This window comes from Diceros bicornis, chromosome 23 (assembly GCF_020826845.1).
Source record: "Diceros bicornis minor isolate mBicDic1 chromosome 23, mDicBic1.mat.cur, whole genome shotgun sequence".
Taxonomy (NCBI): Eukaryota; Metazoa; Chordata; class Mammalia; order Perissodactyla; family Rhinocerotidae; genus Diceros; species Diceros bicornis.
In genome coordinates this window covers 19,574,518-19,588,211 of record NC_080762.1, presented here as the reverse complement: position 1 = coordinate 19,588,211, position 13,694 = coordinate 19,574,518, and positions in this window count along the sequence as shown.

Sequence of the window (13,694 nt, the reverse complement as noted above, 5' to 3'; positions counted from 1 at the left end):
GTGACCTGAGGTTCTAGGAACCATACAGGTGCTGGAGAGCAGAGGTTTCAGGAATCCCGGCAGCTCTTGCCACCTAGGTACCCCTCCCCCCATGGCAGTGGCAATTGTCCATAAACCACGACCCCTGCCCACCCAGCAGTGATGTGACACCTGTGAACCTAGCATTCTTGGAAGTAGTGTTTCCAGCACCCCCAGATAACCTGGGAGCAGCAGCACTGCTTTGGCACCCCTATCCATAGCAGTGGTGCCTGCAGACTCAACAAACCTGGACATGCCAGAGGTGCCTATGACCCAAGGTCCCACCCCACTCTCCCCCTCCCCCTCCCATGCAGTGGGGGGAACCTGTGACCCAGGCGACCCCAGAAGCAGCAGAAGTGCTCAGCAGTCTGGTGATCCCAGTGGTGACCCCTGTGACTGCAGCAACAGTGTAAGCAGCAAGGCACCAGCAACCTCAGAGTTGCAAGCAGGTCAATGAGGGCATGAAGACATCTCTGGCAGAGGCAGTGGAGAGTGGAAAGCACAGACTTGCAAATACACAGTGGAGAGTGGAAAACACAGACTTGCAAATACAATCAGAAACAGCTCAGAATCAAAGTAACCAAAGCCTTACCCAAATAAGAAGGTGTTTGCTACCACAAATGCGCTGGCAGAGATAACTCATCAAGTACAATGAAGAACTACAGTAACACAGTATCACACAAAGAAAATGACAACTCTCCAGAAACCGAACTTGAAGTCACAGAAGACTGTGATATAACTAAGAGAATTCAAATTAGCTTTCATGAAGAAACTCAACAAGTTACAAGAAAACTCAGAAAGACACTTCAGGGGCCGGCCCTGTGGCTTAGCGGTTAAGTGCGCGCGCTCCACTACTGGCGGCCCGGGTTCGGATCCCGGACGCTCACCTACGCACCGCTTCTCCAGCCATGCTGAGGCCGCATCCCACATACAGCAACTAGAAGGATGTGCAACTATGACATACAACTATCTACTGGGGCTTTGGGGGAAAAGAGGAGGATTGGCAATAGATGTTAACTCAGAGCTGGTCTTCCTCAGCAAAAAAAGAAGGATTAGCATGGATGTTAGCTCAGGGCTGATCTTCCTCACACACACACAAAAAAAGAAACTTCAATTAGCTCAAGAATAAAATTAATGAGCAGAAGGAGTACTTCACCCAAGAGATTGAAACTCAAAAAAAGAACGAAACAGAAATTCTGGAGATGAAGAAAACAATAAATGAGATAAAGAATGAAGTAGAAAGCATTGGAAATAGAGCAGATCATATGGAAGAGAGAATTTGTGAGCTCAAAGATAGAAATCTAGAAATGATTCAGGTGGAAGAGGAGAGAGAATTAAGATTTTTAAAACATGGAAAAATTCTACGAGAAATATCGACTCAATTAGGAAAAGGATAATGGATATCCCAGAAGTAAGAGAGAGGGAGAAGGAAGCAGAGAGCTTATTTAAAGAAATAGTAGCTGAGAACTTTGCAAACTTGGGAAAGGAACTGGACATGCAAGTACATGAAGCTAATAGAACACCTAATTATCTCAAAACAAAAAGACTTTCTCCAAGGCATGTTATATCAAAACTGTCAAAAGTTAATGACAGAGAAAGAAGATTAAGGGTGGCCGGAGAGAAGCAAATTACCTTAAAGGAAACCCCATTAGACTATCAGTGGATTTCTCAGTAGAAACTCTACAGGCCAGGAGAGAGTGAAATGATACATTCAAAATATTGAAAGATAAAAACTGTCAGTCAAGAATACCCTATCCGTGTTAGCTCAGAGCCAGTCTTCCTCAGCAAAAAGAGGAGGATTAGCATGGATGTTAGCTCAGGGCTGATCTTCCTCAAAAAAAAAAAAAAAAAAGAATACTCTACCTAGCAAAGGTATCTTTCAAATATGAAGGAGAAATAAAGGCTTTCATAGACAAACAAAAGCTGAGGGTGTTCATTGCCTTACAAGAAATTTTGAAAAGAGCTCTCCTACCTGAAACAAAAAGGCAAAGATACACAAAGCTGTAAACAAGGTGATAAATAGACAGAAAATCGCAGCTCTATATCAGAATAGGTTAGTAAACAATTATAACATAAAGGCTTTATAACATAAAGTGTAAAGAAAAATGCTTTAAAAAAACATTAAAAATAACCACAACTGTGCAACTATGACATACAACTATCTACTGGGGTTTGGGGGAAAAAAAGGAGGAGGATTGGCAATAGATGTGAGCTCAGAACTGGTCTTCCTCAGCAGAAAGAGGAGGATTAGCATGGATGTTAGCTCAGAGCTGATCTTCCTCACAAAAAAAAATAAATAAATAACTACAACCACTTCAATTTGGTAACAAACTCACAATACAAAAAAGAATAATTTTTGACAACAAAAACATAAAAGGGGAAGAGGAAAAGGATGGAATCTGCATAGGCAAATGGAGATGGGATGCTATCAGCAGAGAAAGGACTATCTCATCTATGAAATATTTTATACAAACCTCATGGCAATCACAAAACAAAAAATCACAGTAGAGTCACAAAACATAAAAAAAGAGGAAACTGAGAAACACAGCACAGAAAATGACAGAAACATAAGGGAAAAGAACCAATGGAAATATGGAACAACCAGAAAACAGAAGACAAAATGGCAGTATCAAGCCCTCATATATCAATAATCACCCTAAATGTAAATGGGTGGATGGAATTCACCAATCAAAAGACACAGTGTGGCTGGGTGGATTAGAAAACAACACCCACAGTATTCTGCCTCCAAAAGACCCATCTTAGCTCTAAAGAGAAACATAGTCTCAGAATGAAGGGATGGAAAATGATACTCCAAGCAAATGGCAACCAAAAGAAAGCAGCTGTCCCCATACTTAGACAAAATAGATTTCAAGAAATAAAAGATAATAAGAGACAAAGATGGACGTTACATAATGATAAAGGGGAAAATCCACCAAGAAGATACAACATTTGTTAATATATGTGCACCTAACATAGGAGCACCAAAGTATATAAAGCAACTAGTCACAGATCTAAAGGGATAAATGGACAGCAAGACAATATTAGTAGGGGACCTTAATAGCCCACTAACATCAATGGATAGATTATCCAGACAGTCAACAAGGAAACATCAGCCTTAAATGAAACATTAGACCAGTGGACTTAATAGACATGTACAGAACATTCCATCCCCAAATTACAAAATACACATTCTTTTCAAATGTACATGGAACATTCTCCAGGATAGATCACACATTAGGCCACAAAACAAATCTCAATAAATTTAAGAAGACTGAAATAATATCAAGCACCTTTTCTGACCACATGTTATGAAACTAGAAATCAGCTAAAACAAAAGCACTGGAAAAGTCACAAATATGTGGAAATTAAACAAAATGCTACTGAACAAATACTGGATCAATGAAGAAATCAAAGGAGAAATAAAAAAACACTGAGACAAATGAAAATGAAAACAAGACATACCAAAATCTATGGGATACAGCAAAATCAGTACTAAGAGAGAAGTTTATAGCAATACAGGCCTACCTCAAGTAACAAGAAACATCTCAAATAAACAATCTAACATTAGACCTAAGACAACTAGAAAAAGAAAAACAAAGCTCATAATCAGTAGAAGGAAGGAAATAATAAAAAACAGTGGAAATAAATGAAATAGGGATTAAAAAAATTAGAAAAGATCAATGAAACTAAGAGCGAGTTCTTTGAAAAGATAAACAAAATTGACACACCTTTAGCTAGACTCACTAGGAAAAAGAGATGGCATAAAATCAGAATGAAGGAGGAGAAATTACAATGGATACCACAGAAATACAAAGGATTATAAGAGAATACTGTGAAAAGATATATGCCAACAAATTGGATAACCTAGAAGAAATGGATAAACTCTTAGATCATACAACTTCCCAAAACTGAATCAAGAAGAAATAGAGAATCTGAATAGACCAATCACTAGTAAAGAGATTGAAACAGTAATCAAAAACTTCCCTAAAAGAAAAAGTCCAGGACCAGATGGCTTCTCTGGTGAATTCTACCAAACCAGGGCAACACAAAAAAGGAAAATTACAGGCCAATATCACTGATGAATATAGATGCAAAAATCCTCAACAAAATGTTGGCAAATTGAATACAGTACATTAAAAGTATCGTACACCACATTCAAGTGGGATTCATTCAAGGGGCACACGGATGGTCCAACATCCACAAGTCAACCAATGTGATACACCACATTAACCAAATGAAGAACAAAAATCACATCATCATCTCAATAGATGCAGAGAAAGCATCTAAGATTCAATATCCATTTATGATAAAAACTCATTAAAATGAGTATAGAAGAAAGAAAACTTCAAGATAATACAGGCTCTATATGAAAAATCACAGCTAACGTTTTACTGAATGGTGAAAAACTGAAAGCCCTTCATCTAAGAACAGGAAGAAGATGAGGAGGCTGACTCTCACCAATCCTATTCAACATAGTATTAGAAGTCCTAGGCAGAGTAGTTATCATGGGCAGCCTCTGGAAGTGGGCCACCTCAGCAAAGTGGGCACCAACAGGACTGTTCTCTTCCTGATTGTTGGTATCCTGATGTTCCAGACTGTATTTTGCCACCTGATTATTGCCCACAGAACATAGTGAGGCTGCCAGGGCTACTTCTACCGTGACCTTCCAGACTGTGATGACTAGCTCCCACTGCAGCCAGGAGAAGAGTCACAGATGGGGCTGAGTGGAACTTTAAGGCAGAAGCTGTGGAAATCTACACCTAAGGATTAAGGAATTCTGCAGATTTGCAAATGCTTAGCAAAACTATGGTCAGATTTTAAACATCTATCCCCAAAATTTCAATTGAGTTTACAATTAGTCAAATAGGAAACCAGACTTGCTTTATTTTAATTTTCCTGCCCCTGGCAAAAATCCCTGATAAATTTTTCCACATAGGTATGTATAATGGAGGAATAGCAATGCTACTTATATAGGAAAGTAAAAAGTTATTCTATAGAAGAAAATGGTGCCACCCACCACCCTATCTAGAGCTGAACATTTCATTTAAGCAGTCCCCATTGATAATTTATCTTGTGACAAATGGAAAAATGCAGTATGTCTAAGTTCATATTAATAAGGAATTTATTTGGAAAATTTCTAATTATCTTATCCCCGATACTTGTCTCTGACTTTGTATTCTATGGATGATCTTTGTAAAATAAAGTATCAATTTAAGAAAAATTAAAAGAAGACTACAGTTGTGGTATGTGGAGACCTCATGAGATTTAGAGTCAGACAGAACTGGTTTTAAATCCCACATGCAAATTTTCTAGCTGTCTAACCTTGGACAAATTACTTAGTACTCTGTTACAGAGTTTTGGACTATAATTCCTACTGTTTGGGGTAAAATAAAGTATTTTATATCAACAACATGGCACATAGGTATTCCCAAAGTGTCAATTCTCATTGTAAAATAGGGTTCTAGAGAAAACTGCACATCAAGTTAACTAAAGCCACAAGTAAATTGTTTCCATTCTCTTCAAGATAATGTAGGTGAGTTGGCCACCCAAGAGAACAAGACTGCTAATCTGTAAAATTTATAATCTCAGATTAATCAGGAGACTGGGTTGCTTTTTATTTGTATGAGCCTTCTCCTCTTGAGTCCTGTATAGGAATAGGGCAGATCGAGGATTTGTGGAGTGAAGCTTATATAATCTGGAGGAGTCTCTTAAGAAAAAGAATACAAAACTATGAATTCAAAATTAAGTGCAGGGCATGGCAAGGGGCCTATACAAGGGTAAGGCCTTGACGCTTAAGTCTCATTAGCTTCATGGTCAATGTGGCTCTGATAGAGAATGTGAAGAGAGGATCTAGAGAAAAGGACTGAATGTGGAGATATGTCTGCAGTTAAGGCTGTGGCTCCAGATTAGAGGTAACAATTGAGAAAGCAGTCATGTTTCCTAGGGTAAAGGTTATCACCCCATAGAAAGAAATTTTTTCTTAAGTGTTGCAGATAAAGGATATAGACTTAGAGTTGTGAGAGAAAAAAAAAAAAAAGAGTGTGTTTTCTGGACAAAAAATATTGAGAATTTATAAAGGGGGAGAAAAATACACTCAAGTGTGTTACCTTCGGATAAACAAGACATACAAGTTAAAACAAGAGTTGAGTGATCTTCTGTGAGTACTATATTATGTACCCAGACATGAATGAATGGGAAAAAATGATAAATTTCTAAATATTAGTTTATTATATATCAGATTGTGCTAAATGAACAGGGATAATAGGTGCTGTAATCTGTTTGGGCTCTGATAGCATCATCATAATTCTTCCTCTTATTAGAAATCACAGAATGTAAGAAAAGTCCATTGGGAAAGTAACCAGTAAAAAGTCCACCACAACTTCAATATGAATAATTAATATCATAAGTCACTCTGTGATGTAAAGGAACTGCCTTTTAAATATATACAACAGTAATCTGTGCAACGTTAGTTAAAGAATGCCAATTTAGGAATCAAAGATCCAAATAAGGTTAATAGTGTGAACTTTAGTCCAGAGATGAACCTGTTCACAAAGAGAACACTTAGACAAATAAAGACAAAATGAGTGTCAGAGCATGATTATACCATAGAAGATGATATTAGAAATCCTAGCATTGTTTTTATTCCAGACATGGCATGCAGAGTGTATATGGTAACTTTAAAATTTTATTTAACCAAGTCACATATCCATCAGCTCTTGTTGAATTATAAATTGCATCTATTTGGTTTTTCTTATATTATTCAAATTTAGACCAATTTACTAGAACAACATCCTCTTGAAACAATTAGATTTCCAACCAGTGCCTGACAGCTGTCAAATAGCAATTAACTGGCTCACAAGGCAAGTCATTAGGCCCAAGAGATGCTGAAAGAGAGTGAGAAGACTTCAGCAAAACCCATTTGCAAACATAAAAATATTTCAAAGAACATTCTGATAATAGGACCCTATCCCTGCTTTTGAAACAAAGCAGAGCACTTTGTTGTTTCCTTGTCGAAGAAAGTCTTGTTTCTCTGTCCTTCTGAGAATGTGGGCTACTATGTCCTAATTTACTCCAGGGTCTTCTTTCATGTTTTTGAAAGTAACCTGTTTCACTATGGATTCCACATCCTCATTAGTCAGCTGCTTTTCAAGAAATTTGCTGATTTTTAACGCAGTGCTTCTGAGGTCCTGAAATGGGTTAAGTTGATCACATATGAATCCCATGGCAAAGTGACAACATATGTATCAGAGTAAAGGCCCACGATGTAACTAGACATGTGAATAAGGATTCTGTAGAGCAGGTGCCACTCAAAGATATATGAATGTTTCTCTTTGTAGTTTATACAATTTGACTAAAGTGTTCAAGAATCAAGTAGAAACATGAGAAGAAACTCATTTTACTATGCATTCCATTCATTTCTGCCTACCTATGTGTCCATGAGGCCATCCTTGACCATCCTATTTAATAATGTGACATGCCCAACCCCTTGTCTGCACTTCTGATTACCAGGTTCCTACTCTCCTTTGTCCTTTTAAAGAGCATTTCTCTCTTTCCAATATACTAAACAATTTGCATACTTATTATACTTATTATTTAGTGTCTTTCTTTCCCCACTAATACATAAGCTGCAGGAAAGTAGAGATTTTTGCCTGTTTTGTTCAATACTTAGAATGGTGCCCAGAATGTAGTATGCACTGAATACATTTGTTGGACGAAAGAATAAATGAATAAATTACTATTGCCTAACTTAAATAAAAGGAATAGGAAGACCTAAGAATAAATAAAACCCATGCATCTTTGAAACTTCTAACCAAATTTCACTCATTAATAACCTAAAAACATTTTTATCTAAAAACATCATAGGCAAGTATACTGTACAAGCATGTGCTCAATCTCAAATGGTTACATTTTTGTGATTACATTTATGTAACATTCTTGAAATAAAATGATAGAGATGGAGAATAGATTACTGGTTGCCAGGAACTGTGGTGGTGGCTACATGAAGCTACATACGTGATAAAATTACATAGAACTATGCGCGCGTGCACACACACACACACACACACACATGCACAAGTGTTTGTCAAACTGGTGAAATCTGAATAAGCTCAGGGGACTGTACCAATGTCAGTTTCCTGGTATTGATTATGTACTACAGTTATGCAAGATGCTATCATGTGGACAGGCTGGGTGAAGGGTGCATGGCCCTCCCTGAGTATTTTTTGCAACTTTTTGTGAGTTAATAATTATTCTAAAATAAAAAGTTAAAAATGGTAAAGATTAAACATGATAACATCAATGTGCCATAAAAATATGTGTTTGACTATGTATATATATATTTTATGTCTATGTTATGAGCTGGTTTGACAAGAAATTTCAGTAGAACACACAACAAGCCTTCTTCATTTCTTCATAGGTAACAAAGAGAATATTGAAGTCATCCTTATGAGTGTGCCAGCCTCTAATATGATCAAACCACAAATTGCCAACTACTGGTAAAAAAGACATAAAATAAATAAAATAGAAACTCAAAAATCTAATATGACCTAAAGGAAAGTAAAACTCCATGTACAATATCTAGGTTCTTTTACCTTTTTGGATCATGTTGAACCAACTAGTAGTTTTTCTACCTGACAGATAAAACAAAATTTGAGCAGCTCTCAGTTGTCAGAAATACAATAGGGGCAGGGTAGTGAACCAAGTGTTACATGGGCCTACCGCTGTCACAGTTTAGCCCTGGTAACCCTGGTCAAGGCACTGAACTGTGTTGAGACTCATTTCCTCTTGTATAAATAGGCAGTAAGAATATTTACTTTCCAGGGGGCAGAGGGGATAAAAAGATCACAAATGTGAAAGCACCCTGATTCCTAGAAACATACAACCTATGATGACTGAATCATGAAGAAATAGAAAATATGAAGAGATCGATTACTAGTAAGATTGAATCAGTTAGTCAAACTCTTTCCAACAAAAGTCCAGGACCAGGTGGCTTCGTTGGTGAATTCTATCAAAACTTCAATGAGAAATTAATACCAATCCTTCTCAAACGCTTCCAAAAAATAGACGAGGAGAGAATGCTTCCAAACTCATTTTATGAGGCCTGCGTTACCCTGACACCAAAACCATACAAGGATGCCACAATAAAAGAAAATTACAGGCCAATATCCCTGATGAACATAAATGTAAAAATCCTCAACAAAATATTAGCAAACTGAATTCAACAGTACATCAAAAGAATCACACACCATGATCAAGTGGGATGTATTCTGGGGATCTAAGGATGGTTCAACATCAGCAAATCAATCAACGTGATATACTATCCTAAAAAAATGAAGGATAAAAAACCTATGATCATCTCAATAGATGCAGAAAAAGCATTTGACCAAATTCAACATCCATTTATGAGAAAAGCTCTCAACAAAATGTGTATACAGGGAACATACCTCAACATAATAAAGGCCATATGTGACAGCCAAGAGCTAACACCATACTCAGTTGTGAAAAGAAGACCTTATTATCTCAATGCAAAAAGACCTTCTCCAAGACACATTATAATAAAGCTGTTAAAAATCAATGATAATGAATTTCAAAGGCAGCCAGGAAAAAAAGTAAGTAACCTATAAAGGAACCCCCATTAGGCTATCAGCAGATTTCTCATCAGAAACTCTACAGGCCAGGAGAGAGGGAAATGACATATTCAAAGTATTGAAAGATAAAAATTGCCAGCTTAGAATACACTATCCAGCCTAGTTATTCTTCATATGTGAAGGAGAAATAAAGGTGTTTTGAGACAAACAAAAGGTGGAGGAATTCACCACCACTAGACCTGCCTTACAAGAAATGCTGAAAGGAGTTCTTCAAACTCAAATGAAAAGATGGTGAATAGTGACACATACAAAAATGAAATTACACAAAACTCTGATAAAGGTGATAGAATTAGAAAACTGTAACTCTATTTTAGAATAGAGTGTTAAACACTTAATTATAGCCTAAAGGTTAAAGGAAGAGAGCGTTATACTTAACTATAGCTACTACCATTGGTTAACAAATTCACAGCATAATAAGACATAATTTGTGACATTAAAAATATAAAAGGGAAGGATTAAAAAGGTGAAATAATTATAGACAATTAAGACAAGTTGCAAGCAGCAGAAAAAGGACTATTTTATCTATAAGATATTTTATAACCTCGTGGTAACTCAAAGAAAAAATCAGAGAAGAGACACAAAACACAAAGAAAAGGAAGATTGAGAAAACAGAATCATGGAAAACTACCAATTTAAAAAGATAGACAGAAACAGAAGGACAAACAAAAGATGGAGATAGAAAATAATCAGAAGGCAAAGGATGTTATGGCGGCCCTTAAGTCATTATACATCGATAATCTCTCCAAATATAAATGGATTGAAATCACCAATCAAAAGCCATAGAGTGGCTGATTGGATGAAAAAACAAGACCCAACTATATGCTGCCTACAGGAAACTAATTTCAGACACCGATAGGCTCAACGTGAAGGGATGGAAGATGATACTCTAAGCCCGCAGAAACTAAAAGTAAGCAGGCGTAGGCTGCTTTTTCATATCAGACAAAGCAGACTTTAAACCAAAGATGGTAACAAGAGACAAAGAAGGTCATTATATAACGATAAAGGAGTCAGTACATCAAAAAGATATAACAACTGTAAATATATACACTCCCAACACCTAAGCACTGAAATACATTTATTTCATCTATATCGTTCTCCATTAGCATCAACAAAATTATTCTTCTCACTTGTGTTTATATGAGAAGTTAACACTTCATTTCAGCTAACCCTTAAGGTGAGTAGTTTCATTCTTCTGTGGGGGCAGAAAACTTTTCCCTTCTTCTCATCTAGGTTCCTTGTCTGGTCTGATAATTAAGTTGACATAAGACAGATTAACAGGAGAAAAATAAATTTAATGAGGTGTGAACAGGAGTCCCAGAAAGACATGGAGACTCAAACACAGTCTGGTATTGAGGCTTCTATACCACCGTTGGCTAAAGAGAAGGGGGTAGGAGTCTGGGGCTATAAAGGGGAGCAAGACAATTCACAGGAAGATGAGAAAAGCAAATGTTTGGTAAACAGATGTTTGCCCTGCAATACTGATAAGTCTTCTGATATAAAAAGTTATCTCTGATAATAGCTCTCTTCCTAGTACACGCCCCCTATTGGAATTCTTCCAGGTAGTTAAGGGAGAGATAAAAAGCTTTTCCTGAGTTTGCTGGGTATTTTTAAATTTTTTTTTATTGTGGTAACATTGGTTTATAAAATTATATAAATTTCAAGTCTACATCATTATGTTTCGATTTCTGTGTAGGTTACATCATATTTGCCACCCAAAGACTAATTACAATCCATCACCATACAGGTGTGCTTTATTACCCCTTTCACCCTCCTCCCTTCCCCCTTCCCCTCTGGTAACCACCAATCCAATCTCTGTGTCTATGTGATGGTTTGTTGTGTTTTTATCTTCTACTTATGAGTGAGTATTTGACTTTCTTCCTCTGACTTATTTTGCTTAGCATAATACCTTCAAGGTCCACCCATGTTGTCACAAGTGGAAAGGTTTCATTGTTTTTTAAGGCTGAGTAGTATTCCACTGTGTATATATACCACAACTTCTTTATCCATTCATCCCTTGTTGAACACCTGGCTTGCTTCCAGGTCTTCACTATTGTCAGTAATGCTGCAATGAACATAAAGGTGCGTGTATCTTTACGCGTTGGTGTTTTCATGATTTTTGGATAAAGACCTAGCAGTGGAATAGATGGATCATATGGTAGTTCTATTCTTAATTTTTTGAGGAATCTCCGTATTGTTTTCCATAGAGGCTGCACCAGTTTGCACTCCCACCAGCAGTGTATGAGAGTTCCCTTTTCTCTATATCCTCTCCAACACTTGTTATTGCCTGTCTTGTTAATTATAGCCATTCTGACAGGCGTGAGGTGATTTCTCATTGTAGTTTTCGTTTGCAATTCCCTGAGAGTTAGTGGTGTTGAACATCTTTCCATGTGCCTGTTGGCCATCTTTATATCTTTGGAGAAATGTCTGTTCAGGTCTTTTGCCCATTTTTTAATTGGATTGTTAGTTTTTTGTTGTTGACATGTATAAGTTCTTTACATATTTTGGATATTAACCCTTTATCAGATATATGGTTTGCAAATACCTTCTCCTAATTGTTAGGTTGTCTTTTTGTTCTGATGATGGTTTCCTTTGCTGTGCAGATGCTTTTTAGTTTGATGTAGTCCCTCAGCTCAAAACAATTTACATGCCAAAGTGGCTTGTTTTGGGGTGATCTATTGTGCTCAACCTCACTTGTCTGTACTGTACTAGTTATGCAGTTTTATTTTTATAAATACTAAGCTAAATACATGTAAGATATCTTATGTATGAGGGAATAACATTCTGTTAAGTGTTTTGCTTTGAATTTCAGTAAACTGAGCCAGAATATAGTTCCAAAATATTTGAACATATTATTCAAAAACAAAGATATAACTCACCATGACAGCAGTATTTGTACTAGGTTCTAGTATAAGTAGAATGTAAGACAGCAGAATTCATATTATGTATAATAGTAAAATCAGATTTTAGGTCTAGTTGGTTTGTTTTTTATTCTCTTCCCCCTTGTGATCACACTAAACTTTTCCATATCTTTCTAAACATTTTATCTCCCCGGGAAAAAGAGTCCATTCATGACATGTCCCTATTTGTCTTCCTATTTTATTTCTTTTTTCTCTATTAGTTCAGTAAAATATTAGAAGAAAAATAATCTTTCTTATTATTATAATGTCCACCCAACTCTACACAAGCTCCCAGTAGCCCAATCTCTTCTTCATCGGAACTCCCTCTTAACTGGGCTCAACATTGCACTCAGAGGCAATATCTTTTGGCTACCATATATATTTTTGATCAATATTTGTTTCACTTTTTAACGTGTATTCACATTCTCTCTGCCACTTCCCAAAGTATTATAATTGCTGTGCCACTTCCTTTAGATATGAATGTTCTGGCTCCTTGGCTATCTGGTGCTAAAGGCAATTCCCTTGTTTTCACTGCACTGCATGATACTCTTGAACATCAACAATTACATACTGACAGACGTTTAAAAACAGCTTTAATGGACCATTTAGACAGGCTGTGATTCATCACCATTCTAATGGTTTCCTATGATTATAATGTCCATACAACTTTACACAAGCTCCTAGGAGCGCCATCTCTTCGTCATCAGATCTCCCTCTTAACTGGCCTCAATTGTCATGCTCAGAAGCAATATATTTTGTTACAGTAAATATTTTTGATCCATTTTTTGTGCCACATTTTAACATGTATTCACATTCTCCCTGCCACTTTCCAAGCTAATTTTAATTGCTCTGCCACTTCCTTTAGATATGAATATTCTTTCTTTTTGACTACCCGGTGGTAAAGGAAATTCCCTCATTTTCACCGCATTTCATGGTGCTCTTGAATATCAAGAATTACATACTGACAGACATTTAAAAATAGCCTTAGTGGGCTATTTGAACAGACTGTGAATCATCATCGTCTAATTATAATTCTCCCCTGTTGTGTAATAGGCCTCAATATTCCATACTGTGCAATTTTACACGTGTCACATGCCCAGTGTTCCTTCCAATCTAATTTACAATCAGGTAG